At 41.6% G+C, this 20,449-nt stretch overlaps 1 long non-coding RNA gene across 1 annotated transcript in view; it reads right to left on the bottom strand.

The window, feature by feature from the left end:
• Nucleotides 1-4,027: 4,027 nt before the first annotated feature.
• LOC142073072 (uncharacterized) overlaps nucleotides 4,028-20,449 on the bottom strand; it is a 32,417-nt gene continuing 15,995 nt past the window's right edge. The window contains exons 2-3 of the long non-coding RNA XR_012669760.1: nucleotides 11,391-11,496; nucleotides 4,028-5,008 (exon numbers count right to left, since the gene is read on the bottom strand). This is a non-coding gene — a long non-coding RNA (uncharacterized LOC142073072). The remainder of the gene's footprint in view (nucleotides 5,009-11,390; nucleotides 11,497-20,449) is intronic.

The following is a 20,449-nucleotide window of genomic DNA, read 5'->3' as shown; positions in this document are numbered from 1 at the left end:
CAACACAATCAATACAAAGCAAACACTCCCCAAGAAGCTGAAATAAACACATGAAATACTGAAACATGTTTCTTCACTAAAATGCCTGAAGGGTACATGGTCCACTGATTTTCAATGGTTACTGCTCTGATGTTGTTCCCAGTAGGTTCATTACAACTGCTTGCTAATGTCGAATCTGAGATTGGAAATATTATTGTCCTCACGTATGCGGAGTTACTGCATCTCTTTCTGTTGAAGCACGTTCACCCTTTTTGCAGCGACTACGTAGAATCAAACAGTGACTTTACTATTCAGGGGTCTAGTGTTGTGCAGTTATATAACATATAGACAGGTTGTTATTCCGTGTCCTGGAAGATCTCCAGTTATCGTCAGAGAGATTTATACCAATATAGCTTTTTTCCATAGAAGGATTACAAAGGACTTTTACAAGTTACAGACCAGATCCTATAGTCACTGGTGGCGGGAGTATTTTATTTGTAGCTTAATAATGCTCTCTGGATGGAGTGTCCACCCCGAGGCCAGATAGATGCTGGACTCCCGTGCACGGTCTGGACACCTGCACCGGTGCTTGAGGTGCTTCCAGGTGTACTGGAGCAGGGTCCGGAACTATGTATTAGGGTGCGTGTGTCAGCTGGATTTTGTCATCTTTTTTCATGGGATAAGGACTTCCCTACAAATGCAGCTACTGCCTCTTTCCCTCTCTGCTGCGCTAATTTAACTCTAACTCCACCCCTTTCAGCGTCCCAAATGTCAAACTCAGAAGTCGGTCTTCCTTAGTCCTCAGCTAGGTCACAGACTTCTCCCTCAGGGTTGCTATTCAGCTCCCACCCAGTCAGGACACTCCCATGATGCACCACAGCAGTTCAACCAGTGTGGAGACAGCAGTACATTATAGTAGTGCAGCCAAAGAGCTCAGCCCACAGAAGAGAATGGGGGCATCAGACAACCAAACTAAACTCCCATGAAGCACTGTGATAGCTTGCGGGGGTGAGGGGGCGGGGCAGATCAATCTGGGTCAGTTCAACAGTAAAGTGTTTTGATACACTTCAACTAACCAAAATGTTTTGATTGGGGTTGACCTGACCCAAAACCAAAAAAGTTTCATTTTGATTTTTCCCCCAATTGGGGGGTGGGGGGAAAAGACACACAAATATTCCCCAAATTGGAAAACTTCAGTTGTGCTGCAATTGTATTTTCCACTGAACCCACACTTCAGTGGAAATTTCCAACCAGCTCCACACACTATCTTAGCCTACAAGTGCTTAAATATTACCTGTACATGCAGCTCACAATGAGTACGAGTTTTCTGTAGAGACCTTACATGTTACTCTTTATGGATAGATAGCCTGCAAGACATGTGTTTGGTATCGTGTATTTGTCAGATCTGAAATGAGAGATGTTTGCAAAGAACAGGAGACCCTTTGCCAAAGTGTTCGTGTCACAGCAATGAAGTGACACAAACCACCCTTCCACAGCTCATTCTCTGCCAAGGGCCTGGAGCTTACTGGTTTTGCCCACTACAGGTGTGGGGTGTCAGCCAAGGACGGAATGGGGCTGGAGCACCCAGGAGCTATTGGACTTGATGGGCTAATAGTGTAGTGTTGTCAGCCTTGTACTGAGTGACAGGAGGCATCTGCTCCTGGCTTGTTTCTTTGCACTGAGCAGTGAGAGCAGCTCAGGAGAGTATTTGAGGCGGATGAAGTGAAGCACCATCACCAGTAGGTTTCCCCCAATCACACAGCACAGCTGTGTCTCATGGCAGGACGCTAACAAGCCTGTGTAAAAACCCTTGACACAGCAGCCCGCCATCTCAGACAAACCCCACTGGAGCACTCCAGCTTACCCCCCATTCATTGCCTAGTGTTAAAAGTGCTGATGTGGGACAGGGCCAGTATCTACTCAATGCAGCAGCTATTATTTGCCATGAGGATTAGGATTATTTTCCATTTTGAGCAACACAGATTACGGTCTGTCCATACCATCGATACACAGCAACTGAATACCCAGCTGCCAACAGTCCTGAAGTGATTAGAATGGTCCCTTGTTTTACAAACCTGTCGTGTCCTGGATAACGAAATTCTCCCCCCTCCTTGGTTTGTACTATTCATTGTCAAAAAGAATTTACACATTTCTAGTCTTTTTTTTAAAAAAAAAAAACACACATCTTTATGAAAATTCACATTTGCAAATCCAGAAGCTCAAATCCATAACAGTGCACAAGCAAAGGTGCATACCAATCTTTGAACACTTGATTGGCAAGCACTCACTATTCTCATGCCACAGGCAAGTAAGGGATTTGCAGACATGTATGTATATGCTCAAATGCATATGCAAGCTCAAATCATGCACAGTATGTACTCTTGTGAATCTCTTTTGAAAATGTAAGTGATACTGCTTAGACCAGGGCAGTATTTCCATAAGGGAATATTTTTCCGTTTAATTTCATATGAAAAAAGTTTTACTCCTTTGTTCCAAAACTATAAAGTGTTCAATTCTGTGCAGAGCCTTCAGGATTGTAAATCTAAATAATGAGGATCCTAAATATTTGTGTTATCCATAAAAATAATAATATAATAATTTGTTCATCTGTAATAGTCATTTCTGAATAAGATATCCAGTTAGCAAGGCAAAGACCAGCTAGCAGCATCCAGCACTGTAATCTGATATCAGATTTTAGCTCAGCTGAAATTATAAGAAATTATATAATTATCAGAAAATAATAAAGTATCATTGCTGAATCAGTCAATTAGGAAACAGAATCCCTCCCCTTCATATAAGAGAGAGAAAGTAAATGGATTTACTAATGTCCCTTTTATTTTTTCTAAAATTATGTTTGTTACTATCAGGACTACAGATCTATATTAACTGAAGAACAGTCAGCTGTCACTGCAATACAAATGCAAATTGCAACCTAATGTCTGAACAATTAAGATCTAGCATACAGGCTTATTGCCACGGGAGGAGCATAATTGAATTCCTATTGCTATCAGACAGGTTGGAAATTACAGTAATGAAGAACATCAGTTTTCTACTCTCCATCTCATTATTTCAGCTAAGGAGCATCTGTCTGAACAATATTTCACAAAGCTGATCAGACAGTGATAAAAAGGGAAAGACTTGCCAGAAGGAAACCTACCTGTCTTTAAGGGGACATATTAGTAACAATGCTAAGTGTGATCATTTATACTCACGAAATGAAGAAATTTAGAATTATGCTTCCCACAGCAAAGTTGATTCTGTTACTAATCAGTATGCGTATGATAGGGTCTTTCATTGCATGATCACTCAAAACTGGGCAACATGACATACAATCTGATCTTTGCATACAATCAATCCCATATGCATCAATTCTAGTACAGTTGTGTGACACATGGCAAGGAAGGGTTAAACATCCTGCAAAATAAATAACCCTCAAAAGACATGTGGGGAGATAATTATGTTTTTGTGCATTTACATACATATGAGTAGGGTCGACAATGTAATCAACAATCCCTGTCTATGCTGTATTCTGTTAATTCAGAGGTCAAAAGAACATCCTAGCATTTAAATGAATTCTAAATATGGGTTCTCTCTCTTTGAAATATACTGTCAATGGTGGAGGAACAAGGAAATGGCCTTATGTTAAATTGTATAGCTAAGTACTGGTGATGGACCTCCTTCAAAGTCATCCTAATTGCCTTTATTCTCTGAGGAAATCCCAATTGTATAAAAGCTCCTTGGTCCTGATTCTGTCATCTCAGATCTGCTAAGGCTTCATCAGGGGATGTTTGAGTCGCAAGACTGAGGTCCCAGTTATGCTGCTATGCTCTGAATATGAGATTTGGGCATTGGACTATGACCTATGAACTGAATTCTAAAGGAATTCTTTGCAGCTACAAAGCTCACCATCTCTGCTATTAATTTGCACCTCAATGAATTGAACTCATATCTGTATGTATATTGATCTTTTAACCATACTTGCTCTTTTGTTTTTTAAAAATTTTTAGTTTCGTTATTAAGAATTGGCTGTAATATGTATTTGGGTAAGATCTGGAATACTCAATAACCTAGGAGGTAATGTGTCCGATCCTTTGGGATTGGTAGAACCTTTCTTTTATATGATGAAATGAGATTTACAGAAATTTTCATCATATTTGATGTGGGTACCTGGTTGGAGGCCTGAGGCTGTATCGCTTTAAGGGAACTGTGTTGTTTGGACTTCTGAGTAACCAGTAAGGTAATAAAGAAGCTGTTTTATGCTTGCTTGGTAAATCTAAGTATTGGAATATCTACCAGCTTTATGGGGATTGTCTGACCCATTCTTTGCAGTTCACCCTAATTGAGTAACCACAGTTGGCTCCCCGCTAAGGCCCCAGTCACAGCTAGAATAGTTAGAAAAAGAAAAAAAACACTTTGTGATCAAGTCTGCCCTCAGACACTCCATTACTTTTCCATAATTCTATTAATCACTGGCCAGAAGCTGAATCATTGCTTGTACATGTTTTACAAGATATCCTCTTTAAAATCTACTTCTTCCAACAGCTTCATTTTCATAGAGGTGTGTGTTTAAAAATTTAACCACAAACACCTTATTGGATCAGATAATTTATAAAAGATTTGTATCTAGGGAAAGACAAACCATTACTTTAAACAATATATAGTTGTTGGCCCTAACTTCAGCCCTTCCCCATTCTGAACTGAACCCAAGCTATTTTTTGAAGTTTGGACCATTAGGGATAAGTTAGTCCCCATATTCCTCTTTCTCCACTGCTGCCCTTTAATGAGGGCCTAACCATCCAGGTGCTGGGAGGGAAGCTCTCCCTGAATTGCCAACCACCCCAGGCAAGGGGAGCAGGCAATTAATGGGCTCCTCTAAGGAAGAGATGCAATACATTTTGGGTCACTCAGAGGGAGACATCACAGCGTGCACAAAATTTGAAGGAGAATTTGGTTCTGTGTCCAGCAGAGATGACTCTTTAGTTGTCTGACCATAGAAGCTTCCATAAAGATTGTCCAAGGGTATTGCACTCTGCAGGAAGAAGAAAATTACATTCAGGGCCAACCTTCCAGGAAGGTGACATGGGCGACTCCCCAGGGTGCTGTGGTCAAGGAGCGGGGTGGGTCTGGGGTGCGAAGCCATGGAAGGGAGTTCAAGGCAATGGGGCGAGGGGTAGTCTGGGGAGGCAGCAGGGGCCAGGGGCAATGGAAGGAATGGACTGGGGCCAGAGGCACCAAAATACAGGTTCTTCCAGCCATTTTCCCTAAGGCCAGCCCTGTTGCATCTTAGGGTGTTTGTTTTTATATGAAGAATCAATAGTGTGAGTGACATCAGGGAAAACTGCTTCCTTGTGCCCCAATCTAGTATAAAATAAATAGATAAATTGACAACTCTAGTCACTGTATCCCTGCTGTTCTATAAAAATGGAAAATACTTCTTTATTTTGAACAGCTGCCCAGCTGTTTTCAACTTAGGGTAGTTCAAAGTATCTCAGATAAGAGAGGATTTTCAAAGTCAATGAGGAGAGTGAAGGTACTGATCAAAGTTTTGCATCATAAAGTTTCTCTTTTGATCAACAGGATAGATGAAGTAATGTTGGACTTTACCATTCCCTTATCCAATACAAGCTCCAATACAGCAATATCAACTACTCCCATGTTAGAAGTGAAGCACGTTCTAAAGTGTTTTGTTGGATCAGGGCCAGAGGGCTGTATTATGGAGTTTATCAGATTCTAAAAAACTGCTTTCATTAGTAATATTTCATGATTGGTTTATTCTGTTTAATTCATAATTAATGGTTCATCTCTGGCCAACCGTATCTTTCAGCACGTGAAATCTGAAAAAGGAACAGATAGTGGGGAGAGCAATACCTAGAATATGAAGCAGTGACGTGCTGGAATTGTTTGAATCATCCAGTTATTTAACTATTTGAAAAACTGGGAAGTAGAGAACTAAAAGCAAGTTGATGGGTTTATAAAGTTTCCAGAGTGGACTTCCAATCTCTGTTGATGCTATATCTGTTTAATGTGTGATTATTTATCCTTCAGCTGGGGGGGGGGGGACAATAAACAATAAATACTTTGTTATTTTATTTTTACAGGTGGCAGCAGCAACTGTTACTATGCAAAAAGAAGAGGAGTACTTGTGGCACCTTAGAGACTAACAAATTTATCTAAGCATAAGCTTTTGTGAGCTACATGCATCCGATGAAGTGAGCTGTAGCTCACGAAAGGTTATGCTCAAATAAATTTGTTAGTCTCTAAGGTGCCACAAATACTCCTTTTCTTTTTGAGAATCCAGACTAACACGGCTGCTACTCTGAAACCTGTTACTATGCAGTTTTCAATCTTTCAGGAAACATCACATCAGACAATAAACAGATCAAAACAGAGTCTTTCATTAGAGTCCTCCAGTGTTAAGAATTTTTTGCTAATGAAGATACAATAAATAGACATCTTTTGGCAGAAAACCAATTACAATCTCATAATTGTGGACTACATCCCAATAGCTGAATTGTTCATTGTTATTGGCATTAGGATTTTTTTTTTACACTATGACACACTAGACAAATATGTTTCATATAACTGACATGAATGCAATTTGTAATTTTAAAATTCAGTTTACAGGAAAAAATGAATAGAAATATAACCCAAATACCCTATGTACTGGCATATCGTGTATGGTGTTTGAGGAGCCAAAGTCACAGGACAGAGCAGCTCAAACTAAAATGCCTTTACTCTTTATAGAAATGTTTCAAGAGTACAAGCAATGTCTCTGATGAATACTGTTTGTCGAGACCAGTGGAATAACCCTGAGCACTAGAATGGCTCCCCACTATGCCAACCTCTTTTTGGGCCACCTTGAAGAAGAATTTCTGGACAAATGCACCATGAAACCAATTATGTATTTGAGATACACGATGATATTTTCATGCTAAGGAGAAGACCGCTTAAAGTCACTGTCAAGGTTCCTCCCCCACTCTGAACTCTAGGGTACAGATGTGGGGACCTGCATGAAAAACCTCCTAAGCTTATCTTTACCAGCTTAGGTCAAAACTTCACCAAGGTACAAAATATTCCACCTTTGTCCTTGGATTGGCCGCTACCACCACCAAACTAATACTGGTTACTGGGGAAGAGCTGTTTGGACGCGTCTTTCCCCCCAAAATACTTCCCAAACCCTTGCACCCCACTTCCTGGACAAGGTTTGGTAAAAAGCCTCACCAATTTGCATAGGTGACCACAGACCCAAACCCTTGGATCTGAGAACAATGAAAAAGCATTCAGTTTCTTACAAGAAGACTTTTAATAAAAATAGAAGTAAATAGAAATGAAGAAATCCCCCCCTGTAAAATCAGGATGGTAGATATCTTACAGGGTAATTAGATTCAAAAACATAGAGAACCCCTCTAGGCAAAACCTTAAGTTACAAAAAAGATACACAGACAGAAATAGTTATTCTATTCAGCACAATTCTGTTCTCAGCCATTTAAAGAAATCATAATCTAACACATACCTAGCTAGATTACTTACTAAAAGTTCTAAGACTCCATTCCTGGTCTATCCCCGGCAGAAACCAGCATATAGACAGACACACAGACCCTTTGTTTCTCTCCCTCCTCCCAGCTTTTGAAAGTATCTTGTCTCCTCATTGGTCATTTTGGTCAGCTGCCAGCGAGGTTACCTTTAGCTTCTTAACCCTTTACAGGTGAGAGGAGCTTTCCCCTGGCCAGGAGGGATTTCAAAGGGGTTTACCCTTCCCTTTATATTTATGACAGTCACGTATAGGTTTTCACCACAACTTCAACCACCACCACCCATCCATTAAATCTTCTCTTGAACACTCCCATGCTAGCATCAACTTCCGGGACACCACAATCAACTTCCGCAATGGATCTCTCTAGACAACCATGTACAAGAAACTGCTGGATCCCCACAACTACCTTCATAAATCCAGCAACCACCCCAAAACACACCAAGAAACCTGTTATGTACAGCCAGACACTCAGACACCACAGACTATGAAAGTACAAGATATACACCTTAACACACTTAAAACTGCCTTCACCAAACAAGGACACTCCACCAAAGCAGACAATTGCATCATGGAACAAGTCACCTAAATACCCCAAGAGAACCTGCATCAATACAGAAATAAAACCCCCTCTGACTTCACACCCCTAGTTGTCACTTACCAACCCATACTGTGCCATCAAATAACTACATCCCATACTTGATGGGGACTCCATTCTGAAAGAAATCTTTCCTAAACCCCCACTTCTGGCCTTCAAACAACCTCCCCGCCCCCAACCTCTCCATGTTCATCATCAGAAGCAAGCTCCCCACAGACCAGGACACACCAGCTCAAGACAGCACCAGACCCTGCCAGAACAGATGCAAAACCTGCAGATACATCTCCACTGCTACAATGATCCATCCGCCTCCCCAAAGATCCATGGGCCCAATACGTCTCCCAAAACATGTAGTAAATGCCCCCCAAAACAACTATGTGGGTTAAATGAGAATCATTATGCTTGTGAATGTACACTCACAGGAAAATGATAAAAGACAAAATACACCACAGGGGTAAAGACTTCACAAAGTGATCACTCTGTATCTGCCCTATCAGTTCTAAGTCTCAAAAGAAACCTGCACAATGCTACACAACCATATAATCACCGGGACAGGCTTAGTTTATTTCCTACAGTCAGCATATTCAGCAAATCTCTTTGCAGTCAAAGTTAATTACCCTTTTGGAAGGATACAGTATGGAATGTAATAGCTGAGGGTATATCACCACTTATTTACACTAAGAAACATACCAACTGGATTGAGCGGAAGCCGTCAGACCATTAGAATGAAGGCTATTGTTGCATTGAAGGCTCAACTTGAATTAAAGGGATCCTTACCTTTTAAAGGATGTGCTTGGTCAAGGGGGAAGTAGTGTATGATCTGCCCTCCCTCTGGACAATTACATAGGAGATAAAAATCCATTTAACTTCTTTATCTCAATCTTTAATCTGTCACTTCTCCCCCAGAATCTTCCAAATGCTAGCAGAAAAGATCAAAACTTTGGAATTTAATATCCATACAGAGATGAAAACTAGACACATTCAAAGTTCTGACCAATACCCCCCAAAAATCATTCCCTATGCAAAGATAAGCTATATCATTAGTCATCAAGTTCCTAGCTGGGGGGGGTTGCACTGAGATCAAATTGTTTTCCTCTGAAACACAAGAGAATTTTTACAATTTAACTGGAATATGTCAAAGAACATTTTTATTTGTTCATACCCTTACAGGGATGTTGTCTCCCTGTTGCAGGGCAGCTAACCTCTCAGATACAAGGAATCAGTGTTATGGTCAGCTTACTGTCAGCCCGTCAGAGGGTCCACTGGGGCTCATCCTATACATAAATGGGTTCAGTACATAGTTCCTATTCTTGTTTGAAAGAGTGACCAAACTACATAAGAAGGAAAACATCACAATACCACAGAATAACCGTGTGCCATTTTTAACCTGATTATGTAAAAACTGTAAACCACATATGTCTAGCTGTGAGGCAATCATCAACACTGGACCAGATGGAAAGATCCAAATGAAGCTAGCTTTGAAGGTGCTGTTCAGGATTTTAGGCCTAGCAGAGAACAAAAACACAAAGGCTTGCCAGAAACAAAAATCACAACTGCTTTAAGTTTATTGATCCATCCCATATCTGAAAGGTAAAAGCAAAGAAAAAAAAACAACCAATAGAAACAGCCATTTCTCTCACGTTTTACCACCCCTGTTCAAAGAGCACTATTTTACCACAGCTCTCTGAGCAAGGCACCCTCTGACTGCTTCCTAGCTTCTTTTTATGTGCCTCAGCACACCTGCTGGCCATTTGCTAGTTTCAGCTAATTAGCCACCAATTACAACCACTTACATTTTCAGCTGCTCCATTTGCAAATCTTTAACTGCAAGACTGCCCAGTTACTATACTTGGGCATTCCCTATGAAAGGGAATAGCTAGGCAGCCCTTCCGCTAAAAAGTTATTTTAACTTCTAGCCTTTCACGTTCTGCCTCAGCTGGTTTTAGTCTTTTGTTAAAAGAAATATATATTTTCTGGCAACAAATGTATCTTAGTACAGTGGCAGGCTGAACATTGCACTTGAAAATAGCTCACTCCTGGTGCCGGGTATAGTATATACAGAGTGCTAGCTGCTGCCTGGGAAACTGGAAGACCTATGTCATAAATATAAAGGGAAGGGTAAACCCCTTTGAACTCCCTCCTGGCCAGGGGAAAGCTCCTCTCACCTGTAAAGGGTTAAGAAGCTAAAGGTAACCTCGCTGGCAGCTGACCAAAATGACCAATGAGGAGACAAGATACTTTCAAAAGCTGGGAGGAGGGAGAGAAACAAAGGGTCTGTATGTCTGTCTATAGTCTGTCTTTGTCAGGGATAGACCAGGAATGGAGTCTTAGAACTTTTAGTAAGTAATCTAGCTAGGTATGTGTTAGATTATGATTTCTTTAAATGGCTGAGAACAGAATTGTGCTGAATAGAATAACTATTTCTGTCTGTGTATCTTTTTTGTAACTTAAGGTTTTGCCTAGAGGGGTTCTCTATGTTTTTGAATCTAATTACCCTGTAAGATATCTACCATCCTGATTTTACAGGGGGGATTTCTTTACTTCTATTTTTATTAAAAGTCTTCTTGTAAGAAACTGAATGCTTTTTCATTGTTCTCAGATCCAAGGGTTTGGGTCTGTGGTCACCTGTGCAAATTGGTGAGGCTTTTTATCCAACATTTCCCAGGAAAGGGGGGGGTGCAAGTGTTGAGAGGATTGTTCATTGTTCTTAAGATCCAAGGGTCTGGGTCTGTAGTCACCTAGGCAAATTGGTGAGGCTTTTTACCAAACCTTGCCCAGGAAGTGGGGTGCAAGGGTTTGGGAAGTATTTTGGGGGGAAAGACGCGTCCAAACAGCTCTTCCCCAGTAACCAGTATTAGTTTGGTGGTGGTAGCGGCCAATCCAAGGACAGAGGGTGGAATATTTTGTACCTTGGTGAAGTTTTGACCTAAGCTGGTAAAGATAAGCTTAGGAGGTTTTTCATGCAGGTCCCCACATCTGTACCCTAGAGTTCAGAGTGGGGGAGGAACCTTGACAACCTAGTAGAGCTCACTAGTGAAAGTGAGATTTCAAATGCAGAAAGTTTTGTGTGCTAACTCTATCCCTTCCTAAGGTGTTCCATAATTGACCATCAACCAGTCACCTATTCGTACTGTTGCATAACAGAGTGAGAGCAGTAGTTCTGAATACCATTCTGAGATACAGAAACATACTCAGCTATGCAGCTAATCCTGCTGATCCTGTTACTCCATTTCTCATTCTGACCAGCTTTGTCATTTAGTTTTCCATTTATTTATAAATCACCTGATCCTGTAAATCTTCCCGTGGGACTCAAAGTGACTTCAGTGGGAATTGTAGAGATGGAGGACTCACAAGATCTCAGCACAAACGTATGGTCCAAACAGAACTGCTAAAATAGAAACAAATAATCTTTATTGTTCTAGCTATAAAAAGCTCATGACAGTTAAGCATATATTTAAGCTTTTGCAGGAACAGAGCCATAAATCATTTGTGCCCCTTCCTCTTCATTTTTGAGGTATAACTTAAATGGTTTTCTTTCAACAATTTGTATTGTGCTTGTCTGTCACATTAGATGTACGAATTCCCTCTTAGCTCCCTATTAGCTCTTTAATCTCTGGGCTCTGGCAATCTTTGAAGGAGCAGGAACGTGACATCACAAATGGTGTTTGCAAACTGAACTGCAATCCCGCATGGTACTCAGGGCTATGCTGAAGCCAACACCTGAAATCCTGGCCGCACTGAAGTCAGTGGGAGCTTTCCCACTGACTTGAATGGGGTATGTCTACACACCTGTGGCAGTGAGCCGCGCAGCCTGGGTCAACTGACTTGGACTAGAGAGGTCACTGAAAATAGCTGTCTAGACAGTGCTTTGATGTTGTGGCTCACACTCTGAAGCCTAGGGAGGAGGCAATATCACCCAGCAGTCTTAGGAGTCTGCCTGTGTAGAGCAGTGTGTAGGATTGGGGCATAAGCCCTACCATTTTACCCACTTATTAGGAGATTCATAAAGGCATTAGACCTGTTTTTAGGGGCGCTCTCATTTCAAAATATCCCTTAGTGTAAAAGAAACATCAAAATTTCCTGGTTTCTCTTTTCCTCAGACAGGATGTGCACATTTAGAACATTCATGCCCTAAATATTTTCTTTTCCAACTCCTTCTGTAAAGGGAACTCCCATCACCGGATAAAACAACAAGGTCAAAGCTCAGCCTCGTATTGTGACTTGTCTATTACGTGAGATAGAATAAAATTAATGAGTTCCTCATAAAGCATATGGTAAAGCCAGATCTACAAGATAGGGGGATGCTAAATCCAATAACATGTTCAGCTATTACTTCTGGATGAACTCAAATGCTTATTAATATAACTTCAATACTGGACCCAGGAGAATAATTAAAGGGTTGCAGTCGTCAGTGTTGGAAAAATATTAATTCAGAACAGATTTTTCCTTGTTCTGTATTAGTTGGTATAATTAAGATAAACAGCAACAGAAGTAAATATTGTTTATTGCACCTAAAAGGGCTTAGTCTGAAAATGAACAAATAAAAATATTTTTAGAACATAAGAAGTGTCATTCTGGGTCAGACCATGGCGGCAGGCTCTGGTGGTTGGAGTTGTGGTCAAGTACAGGTACCAAAGGCTGCAGAGTCAGGACCGGGATGAGGGCAACACTAAACCAAGGTGTAGGGACAAGCTGCAGGTCAGAGTCTGTAGACAAGCCAAATCAGGATCATACTCAGAGTCCTGAAGCAGGCTGAAGGTCAAAGCTGAGTTGGAGCTGTACTAAAGTTTTCAATGTCAAGTTCTCAGGTCAAGAATGACAGGACACGACCAGATTTTAACCTCTCAAGAATCTATATAAATACTTGTGAGTTAGACCCAAGCTGAAATTTCACCCATAAAAACAATAAGAAAAGGAGTACTTGTGGTACCTTAGAGACTAACCAATTTATTTGAGCATGAGCTTTTGTGAGCTACAGCTCACTTCATCGGATGCATACCGTGGAAACTGCAGCAGATATTATATACACACAGAGATCATGAAACAATACCTCCTCCCACCCCACTGTCCTGCTGGTAATAGCTTATCTAAAGTGATCATCAAGTTGGGCCATTTCCAGCACAAATCCAGGTTTTCTCACCCTCCACCCCCCCCCCACACACACACACACAAACTCACTCTCCTGCTGGTAATAGCTTATCCAAAGTGACCACTCTCCCTACAATGTGCATGGTAATCAAGGTGGGCCATGTCCAGCACAAATCCAGGCTCTCTCACCCCCCCCCTTTTTCCGACACACACACACACACACACAAACTCACTCTCCTGCTAGCAAATACTCACCAACAACCACATACCACACAACAGAACCACTAACCCAGGAACTTATCCTTGCAACAAAGCCCGTTGCCAGCTGTGCCCACATATCTATTCAGGGGACACCATCACAGGGCCTAATCACATCAGCCACACTATCAGAGGCTCGTTCACCTGCACATCCACCAATGTGATATATGCCATCATGTGCCAGCAATGCCCCTCTGCCATGTACATTGGTCAAACTGGACAGTCTCTACGTAAAAGAATAAATGGACACAAATCAGATGTCAAGAATTATAACATTCATAAACCAGTCGGAGAACACTTCAATCTCTCTGGTCACGCAATCACAGACATGAAGGTCGCTATCTTAAAACAAAAAAACTTCAAATCCAGACTCCAGCGAGAAACTGCTGAATTGGAATTCATTTGCAAATTGGATACTATTAATTTAGGCTTAAATAGAGACTGGGAGTGGCTAAGTCATTATGCAAGGTAGCCTATTTCCCCTTGTTTTTTCCTACCCCCACCCCTCAGACGTTCTGGTTAAACTTGGATTTAAACTTGGAGAGTTGTCAGTTTGGATGAGCTATTGCCAGCGAGAGAGAGAGAGAGTGTGTGTGTGTGTGTGCGCGCGCGCGTTCCCGGGGGTGGGGGGGGGGGGTTAGAAAGCCTGGATCTGTGCTGGAAATGACCCACCTTGATTACCATGCACATTGTAGGGAGATTGGATGAGCTATTACCAGCAGGAGAGTGAGTTTGTGTGTGTATGGGGGTGGGGGGGGTGAGAAAATCAAGGTGGGTAAATTTCCAGCACAGATCCAGGCTTTCTAACCCCCCCCCCCCCCTCACCCCCAGGAACACACACACACACACACACAAACTCACTCTCCTGCTGGCAATAGCTCATCCAAACTGACCACTCTCCAAGTTTAAATCCAAGTTTAACCAGAACGTCTGGGGGGGGGGTAGGAAAAAACAAGGGGAAATAGGCTACCTTGCATAATGACTTAGCCACTCCCAGTCTCTATTTAAGCCTAAATTAATAGTATCCAATTTGCAAATGAATTCCAATTCAGCAGTTTCTCGCTGGAGTCTGGATTTGAAGTTTTTTTGTTTTAAGATAGCGACCTTCATGTCTGTGATTGCGTGACCAGAGAGATTGAAGTGTTCTCCGACTGGTTTATGAATGTTATAATTCTTGACATCTGATTTGTGTCCATTTATTCTTTTACGTAGAGACTGTCCAGTTTGACCAATGTACATGGCAGAGGGGCATTGCTGGCACATGATGGCATATATCACATTGGTGGATGTGCAGGTGAACGAGCCTCTGATAGTGTGGCTGATGTGATTAGGCCCTGTGATGGTGTCCCCTGAATAGATATGTGGGCACAGCTGGCAACGGGCTTTGTTGCAAGGATAAGTTCCTGGGTTAGTGGTTCTGTTGTGTGGTATGTGGTTGTTGGTGAGTATTTGCTAGCAGGAGAGTGAGTTTGTGTGTGTGTGTGTGTGTGTCGGAAAAGGGGGGGGGGGGTGAGAGAGCCTGGATTTGTGCTGGACATGGCCCACCTTGATTACCATGCACATTGTAGGGAGAGTGGTCACTTTGGATAAGCTATTACCAGCAGGAGAGTGAGTTTGTGTGTGGGGGGGGGGGGGTGGAGGGTGAGAAAACCTGGATTTGTGCTGGAAATGGCCCAACTTGATGATCACTTTAGATAAGCTATTACCAGCAGGACAGTGGGGTGGGAGGAGGTATTGCTTCATGATCTCTGTGTGTATATAATGTCTGCTGCAGTTTCCACGGTATGCATCCGATGAAGTGAGCTGTAGCTCACGAAAGCTCATGCTCAAATAAATTGGTTAGTCTCTAAGGTGCCACAAGTACTCCTTTTCTTTTTGCGAATACAGACTAACATGGCTGTTCCTCTAAAAACAATAAGCAATTTGCCCATCATTGCACCTAAATATTTTGTATTCAATTTAATCCAAGTGAAATATTTCCAGCCATTGATTTTATTTATAGATCCAGCCAAAGTTTTCCTACAGTGGCTCTAAGTACTGGAACAAGTGGAGGGAAGCTGAAGTCTGGGGATATTAGATTTCCCTGCCCACTTACAGAAGCAGATTAACCATTTAAAATCTCTAATGCGTTTCCCTTAATGAAGAGGAACACTGCTAGGTGCTATAGCAGCCTTCATATTTCTTATGGGCAAGCTACAATTGCTTTCTGGTTGAAAGAGAGCAAACGAAAGAATCCCTGTGTTATACTAGACTGTCTGGTCATGACAATAGCAATGAAGGGTAACTCATCGGTCATATTCAGAATTTTGTTTATTTAGTATTCTTCCTCCAACTCCCTAAAATGTCAATTACTCTTGTTGGCAAAGCTTTTGAAAACCTCATTTTAATTTGTATCTCAGACTGTCTGAATTTCTTTAAAGCAAATTCTCAAAGCAACACATTTTCATGTTCAAATGCCTCTTCTACAAAGAGATCTCTTCTGGAAGGGAAAAGACCAGCTTCCTCCTGAGGGAGATTGCTGGTTGTTCTAATTTTAGATAACAGTCAATAATAACAAGGGGCTTTGTCTGCAGGCTGCCTTTGAAAGAAGACAAACAGCAGCTCATTGTATTTTTGCAGCAACAACGCTGCACATCTGAGTTTGAATTTATGAACCTGACACCACGTAAGGATGATGAAGGTAGTGTCCATGTTATCTAGCTCCATGCTGAAGTACCCACAACACAAGTCTGGTAGCAATGGTTTGCTGACAGTTTTCTTTGCTCTCTGGACAAAGAAAATACATTTTATCCCAGTAGGATGATGCAAAGACTAAACATTAGAAAGATAGAGTGGTCAGAAATAAAGATTTACTGAGGCCTGAATTTCAAGCAAAGTGCATGAGTACTAGGGCAACTACCAATAAGCTTGTGACAACATATAGTGGTAATAGGAATACTGCATTCAGGGAATGGGAATTGGGGAGATATCGTGACTTGAAATGAGTAAGCAAATTAGAACTTGTATAGGTTTCCTTAGTTGAATCATGAATTGATGTGAGACTGTTTCATCATCACAAGTTTAACAGACTATCACAAAATGTCCAGTTCATTACCCATTACTTACCCAGCAAGTGATGCTGTTCAATATTATAGGGCCTTAAATCATCCAGTCATGGTGAATCTGAGTCCACACACATGTTGGAAGTCTCCCAAACACGAGTCAGTGCTCCTTAACTCAAGCTGAGCTACAGTGCTGTTAGAGTTAAGTTGCATAAAAATATGAAATTGCTGCATATTAATACCTGTAACACCATAACTTCCGATAGCTCTGCAATTAATTGATGCCATGACTGTATGATAGAAGCTTAGCCATTAATGGCTACGTCTGTTAGTTCCACTGGACTGCAGTCGTAGCTCTGTGTTGCATCGTGAATGTGCTTTTTCCAGTCAGGTACTAGTAATGAAAACTCCTCTTTTATTCTGTCCTTCTGACACACTTGTTCCTCAGCTTGGCTCTCATTTCAAACTCAGGCCAACTCCATGCATAGAAAAGGAGCACCCCAACCTCCAAACGTGGCTCCTGCCCCCACTGCACAAGTACACAATTACCCAGGCAAACCAGCTACTTTGGAAAACATTACAAATTTTAAAATAAGGGTGTATGAACACCTCACCTGCTAACAATAACTTACTACTTTAATCCCTGACAGCACGAACACGCTTGCTGGAGGGGCAGCGAAGTAGTAGAAGTGTGATGTGGCCTATCAGGCCTTCCCTACTTCCTGCTGACACTCCCAGACAAAGGAAAGTCCACTCAGATTGGGTGACCAATAAGATTGTCCTCCAGTGATCTAGAAGAGCCAGGAGGAAATACTGACCAATAAAGCACCAGCAGGCCAGTTTAACACACACACACACAGCAGCCATTGTGCAGGAGCAGTGCTGGGTGAGAGACTGGGACAGAGTACAAGCAGCTCTTCAGGGATGACCCAGCATCCAGGCCTGGGTCCTGCCCTGTGCACTGCAATGAAGAGCTTGCATTTTGAAGGGTTTTTTTCCCCCCTCTTTGGTTAAAAAGGCACAGACAGCCGAATCCAGAGTTATTTTCTTACTTGGATTTTTTGTCAGTCTCTAAACAAAGCTTACAGAACACATTACCCTGCCCACAGCAGGCAGCCAATCCTTGCAGACAACAGTGGGGAGTGCCTGTGTGAAGGGGACATTGCAGAGAACTGCTGCCTCCCACAAAGAAGAGACAGACATTGCTCCACAAAAACATGATCAGGCAAGGAATGCTAGCGCTGCCATCACAGCACGCGCGTAACTTTATTAACTTCCTTTATTTTTCAGTTTGTACACTAGCCAAACCACAAAAATACTGACACACGAGCATAGCAACTACACTTTCAACCTATTTACATTGTGTACTCTCAGGTTCCATAAGCTTCATTGCAACTCAGAATTGAACACAAATGTAAAACCCACTGATGCCATGCAGACATCCCTGTTCTTGGTAGATCTCATCCTTTTGGGGGGCAGCAAAGGGAAGCCTTTAAAGAAGCACATACATCACATCAACAGCACCATATCTTTAGATGGAAAGTTCATAACTTCAGCTTCAATATTTATGAGTTAATGGGATCCTGCATTAAATAGAAATTCCATATTCAGCTACAGAGAATAAATAATCCTTCCATTACACATACTGTTGACACAAGTTAATTTATCTCCTCCTGAGATATTGCAAAGAAAATGTTAAAGGCCCCCTACTGAAAATAGTCATTTGAAGTGCTACAGCCCATTGCTCTCTCTCAAGAGAGTTAATGAGTAAATGCGAAAAGTTTCAGTGTCAGTCTGGTGGATATAACACTCTGTCCCCCCAAGTAAGTAGCAAAGAGCTAGACAACATGCAGTTTATTCAAACATTATCCAAACTACTTTGGTCTCCAAAATTAGGCTGGAGATCTTATAATAAAAAGATATCAATTACAGCTTTGTTTCTTATAGTCCAAGCATATAGTTTTCAGTTGCTGATGTCTGAAATATTTATGAAGGAAAATGAAGGTTTTGCGCTTTTTGATTCATCCCTAAATTCAAGATGTAGTCATTGCATTGTGACTTTGTCTATGCCAAATGTTTTATGGCTTACACAAGCCATAAGACAGACATGTTGGAAAATATTTTCAGTTAATACAGCTGATTTAGACCTTCATCCGGCAAGACACTTAAGCATGTGCCTAACTTCAAGCAGTTACCTGTTCCCATTAAGCACCTGGGATCAAAGACATAGAAAAGATAAATGACATATTTGTTGAAGACACAGACGGGGAAAAATAAAAACCCCAGCCACAGAAAACTTCTTTTTCACACAAACACACACACCAGAGGCCATTGACAGTCTGCATTTCTTACATGTTATCCACATGTGGTAACATTCTATTATTTAAGAACATAACATAAGAACGGCCATGCTGGGTCGTACCAATGATCCATCTAGCCCACTATCCTGACTTCCAGCAGTGGCCAGTGTCAGATGCTTCAGAGGAAATGAACAGAACAGGCCAATTTGAGTGATCCATCCCCTATCATCCAGTCCCAGCTTCTGAAACTCAGAGGTTTAGGGACACCCTGAGCATCAGCCACACTATCAGAGGCTCGTTCACCTGCACATCCACCAATGTGATATATGCCATCATGTGCCAGCAATGCCCCTCTGCCATGTACATTGGTCAAACTGGACAGTCTCTACGTAAAAGAATAAATGGACACAAATCAGATGTCAAGAATTATAACATTCATAAACCAGTCGGAGAACACTTCAATCTCTCTGGTCACGCAATCACAGACATGAAGGTCGCTATCTTAAAACAAAAAAACTTCAAATCCAGACTCCAGCGAGAAACTGCTGAATTGGAATTCATTTGCAAATTGGATACTATTAATTTAGGCTTAAATAGAGACTGGGAGTGGCTAAGTCATTATGCAAGGTAGCCTATTTCCTCTTGTTTTTTCCTACCCCCCCCCCAGATGTTCTGGTTTAAACTTGGATTTAAACTTGGAGAGTGGTCAGTTTGGATGAGCTATTACCAGCAGGAGAGTGAGTTTGTGTGTGTATGGGGGTGGGGGGGATGTGAGAAAACCTGGATTTGTGCAGGAAATGGCCCAACTTGATTATCATGCACATTGTGTAAAGAGTTGTCACTTTGGATGGGCTATCACCAGCAGGAGAGTGAATTTGTGTGGGGGGGTGGAGGGTGAGAAAACCTGGATTTGTGCTGGAAATGGCACAACCTGATGATCACTTTAGATAAGCTATTACCAGCAGGACAGTGGGGTGGGAGGAGGTATTGTTTCATATTCTCTGTGTATATATAAAGTCTGCTGCAGTTTCCACGGTATGCATCCGATGAAGTGAGCTGTAGCTCACGAAAGCTCATGCTCAAATAAATTGGTTAGTCTCTAAGGTGCCACAAGTACTCCTTTTCTTCCTGAGCATGTAGTTACATCTCCAACTATCTTAACTAATACCCATGGATTGACCTATCCTCTATGAACTTATCTAATTCTTCTTGGAAGCCAGCTATACTTCTGGCCTTCACAATATCCCTCGTCAATGAGTTGTACAGGTTGACTGTGCATTAGGTGAAGTACTTCCTTATGTGTGTTTTAAACCTACTGCCTCTTAATTGCATGGGTTCTTGCATTATGAGAAGGGGTAAGTTACAGTTCCTTGTTCACTTTCTTCATGCCATTCATGATTTTATAGACCTTTATCATACCCCCCTTGTCTCTTTTCCCAGCTAAACAATGCAAGCTTTTTTAATCTCTCCTCATGAAAGCTGTTCCATACCCCTAATCACTTTTGCTGCCCTTCTCTGTACATTTCTATTTCTAATATCTTTTCTAAGATGGGGTGACCAGGACTTCACATGGTCTTGACAGTAGGGTGTACAATGGATTTATATAGCGACATTGTGATATTTTCTGTTTTATTAGCTATCCCTTTCCTAATGT

This window comes from Caretta caretta, chromosome 8 (assembly GCF_965140235.1).
Source record: "Caretta caretta isolate rCarCar2 chromosome 8, rCarCar1.hap1, whole genome shotgun sequence".
Classification (NCBI taxonomy): Eukaryota; Metazoa; Chordata; order Testudines; family Cheloniidae; genus Caretta; species Caretta caretta.
The sequence above is the reverse complement of the archived record's forward strand: the minus strand, read 5'-3'. Positions and strand labels throughout refer to the sequence as shown.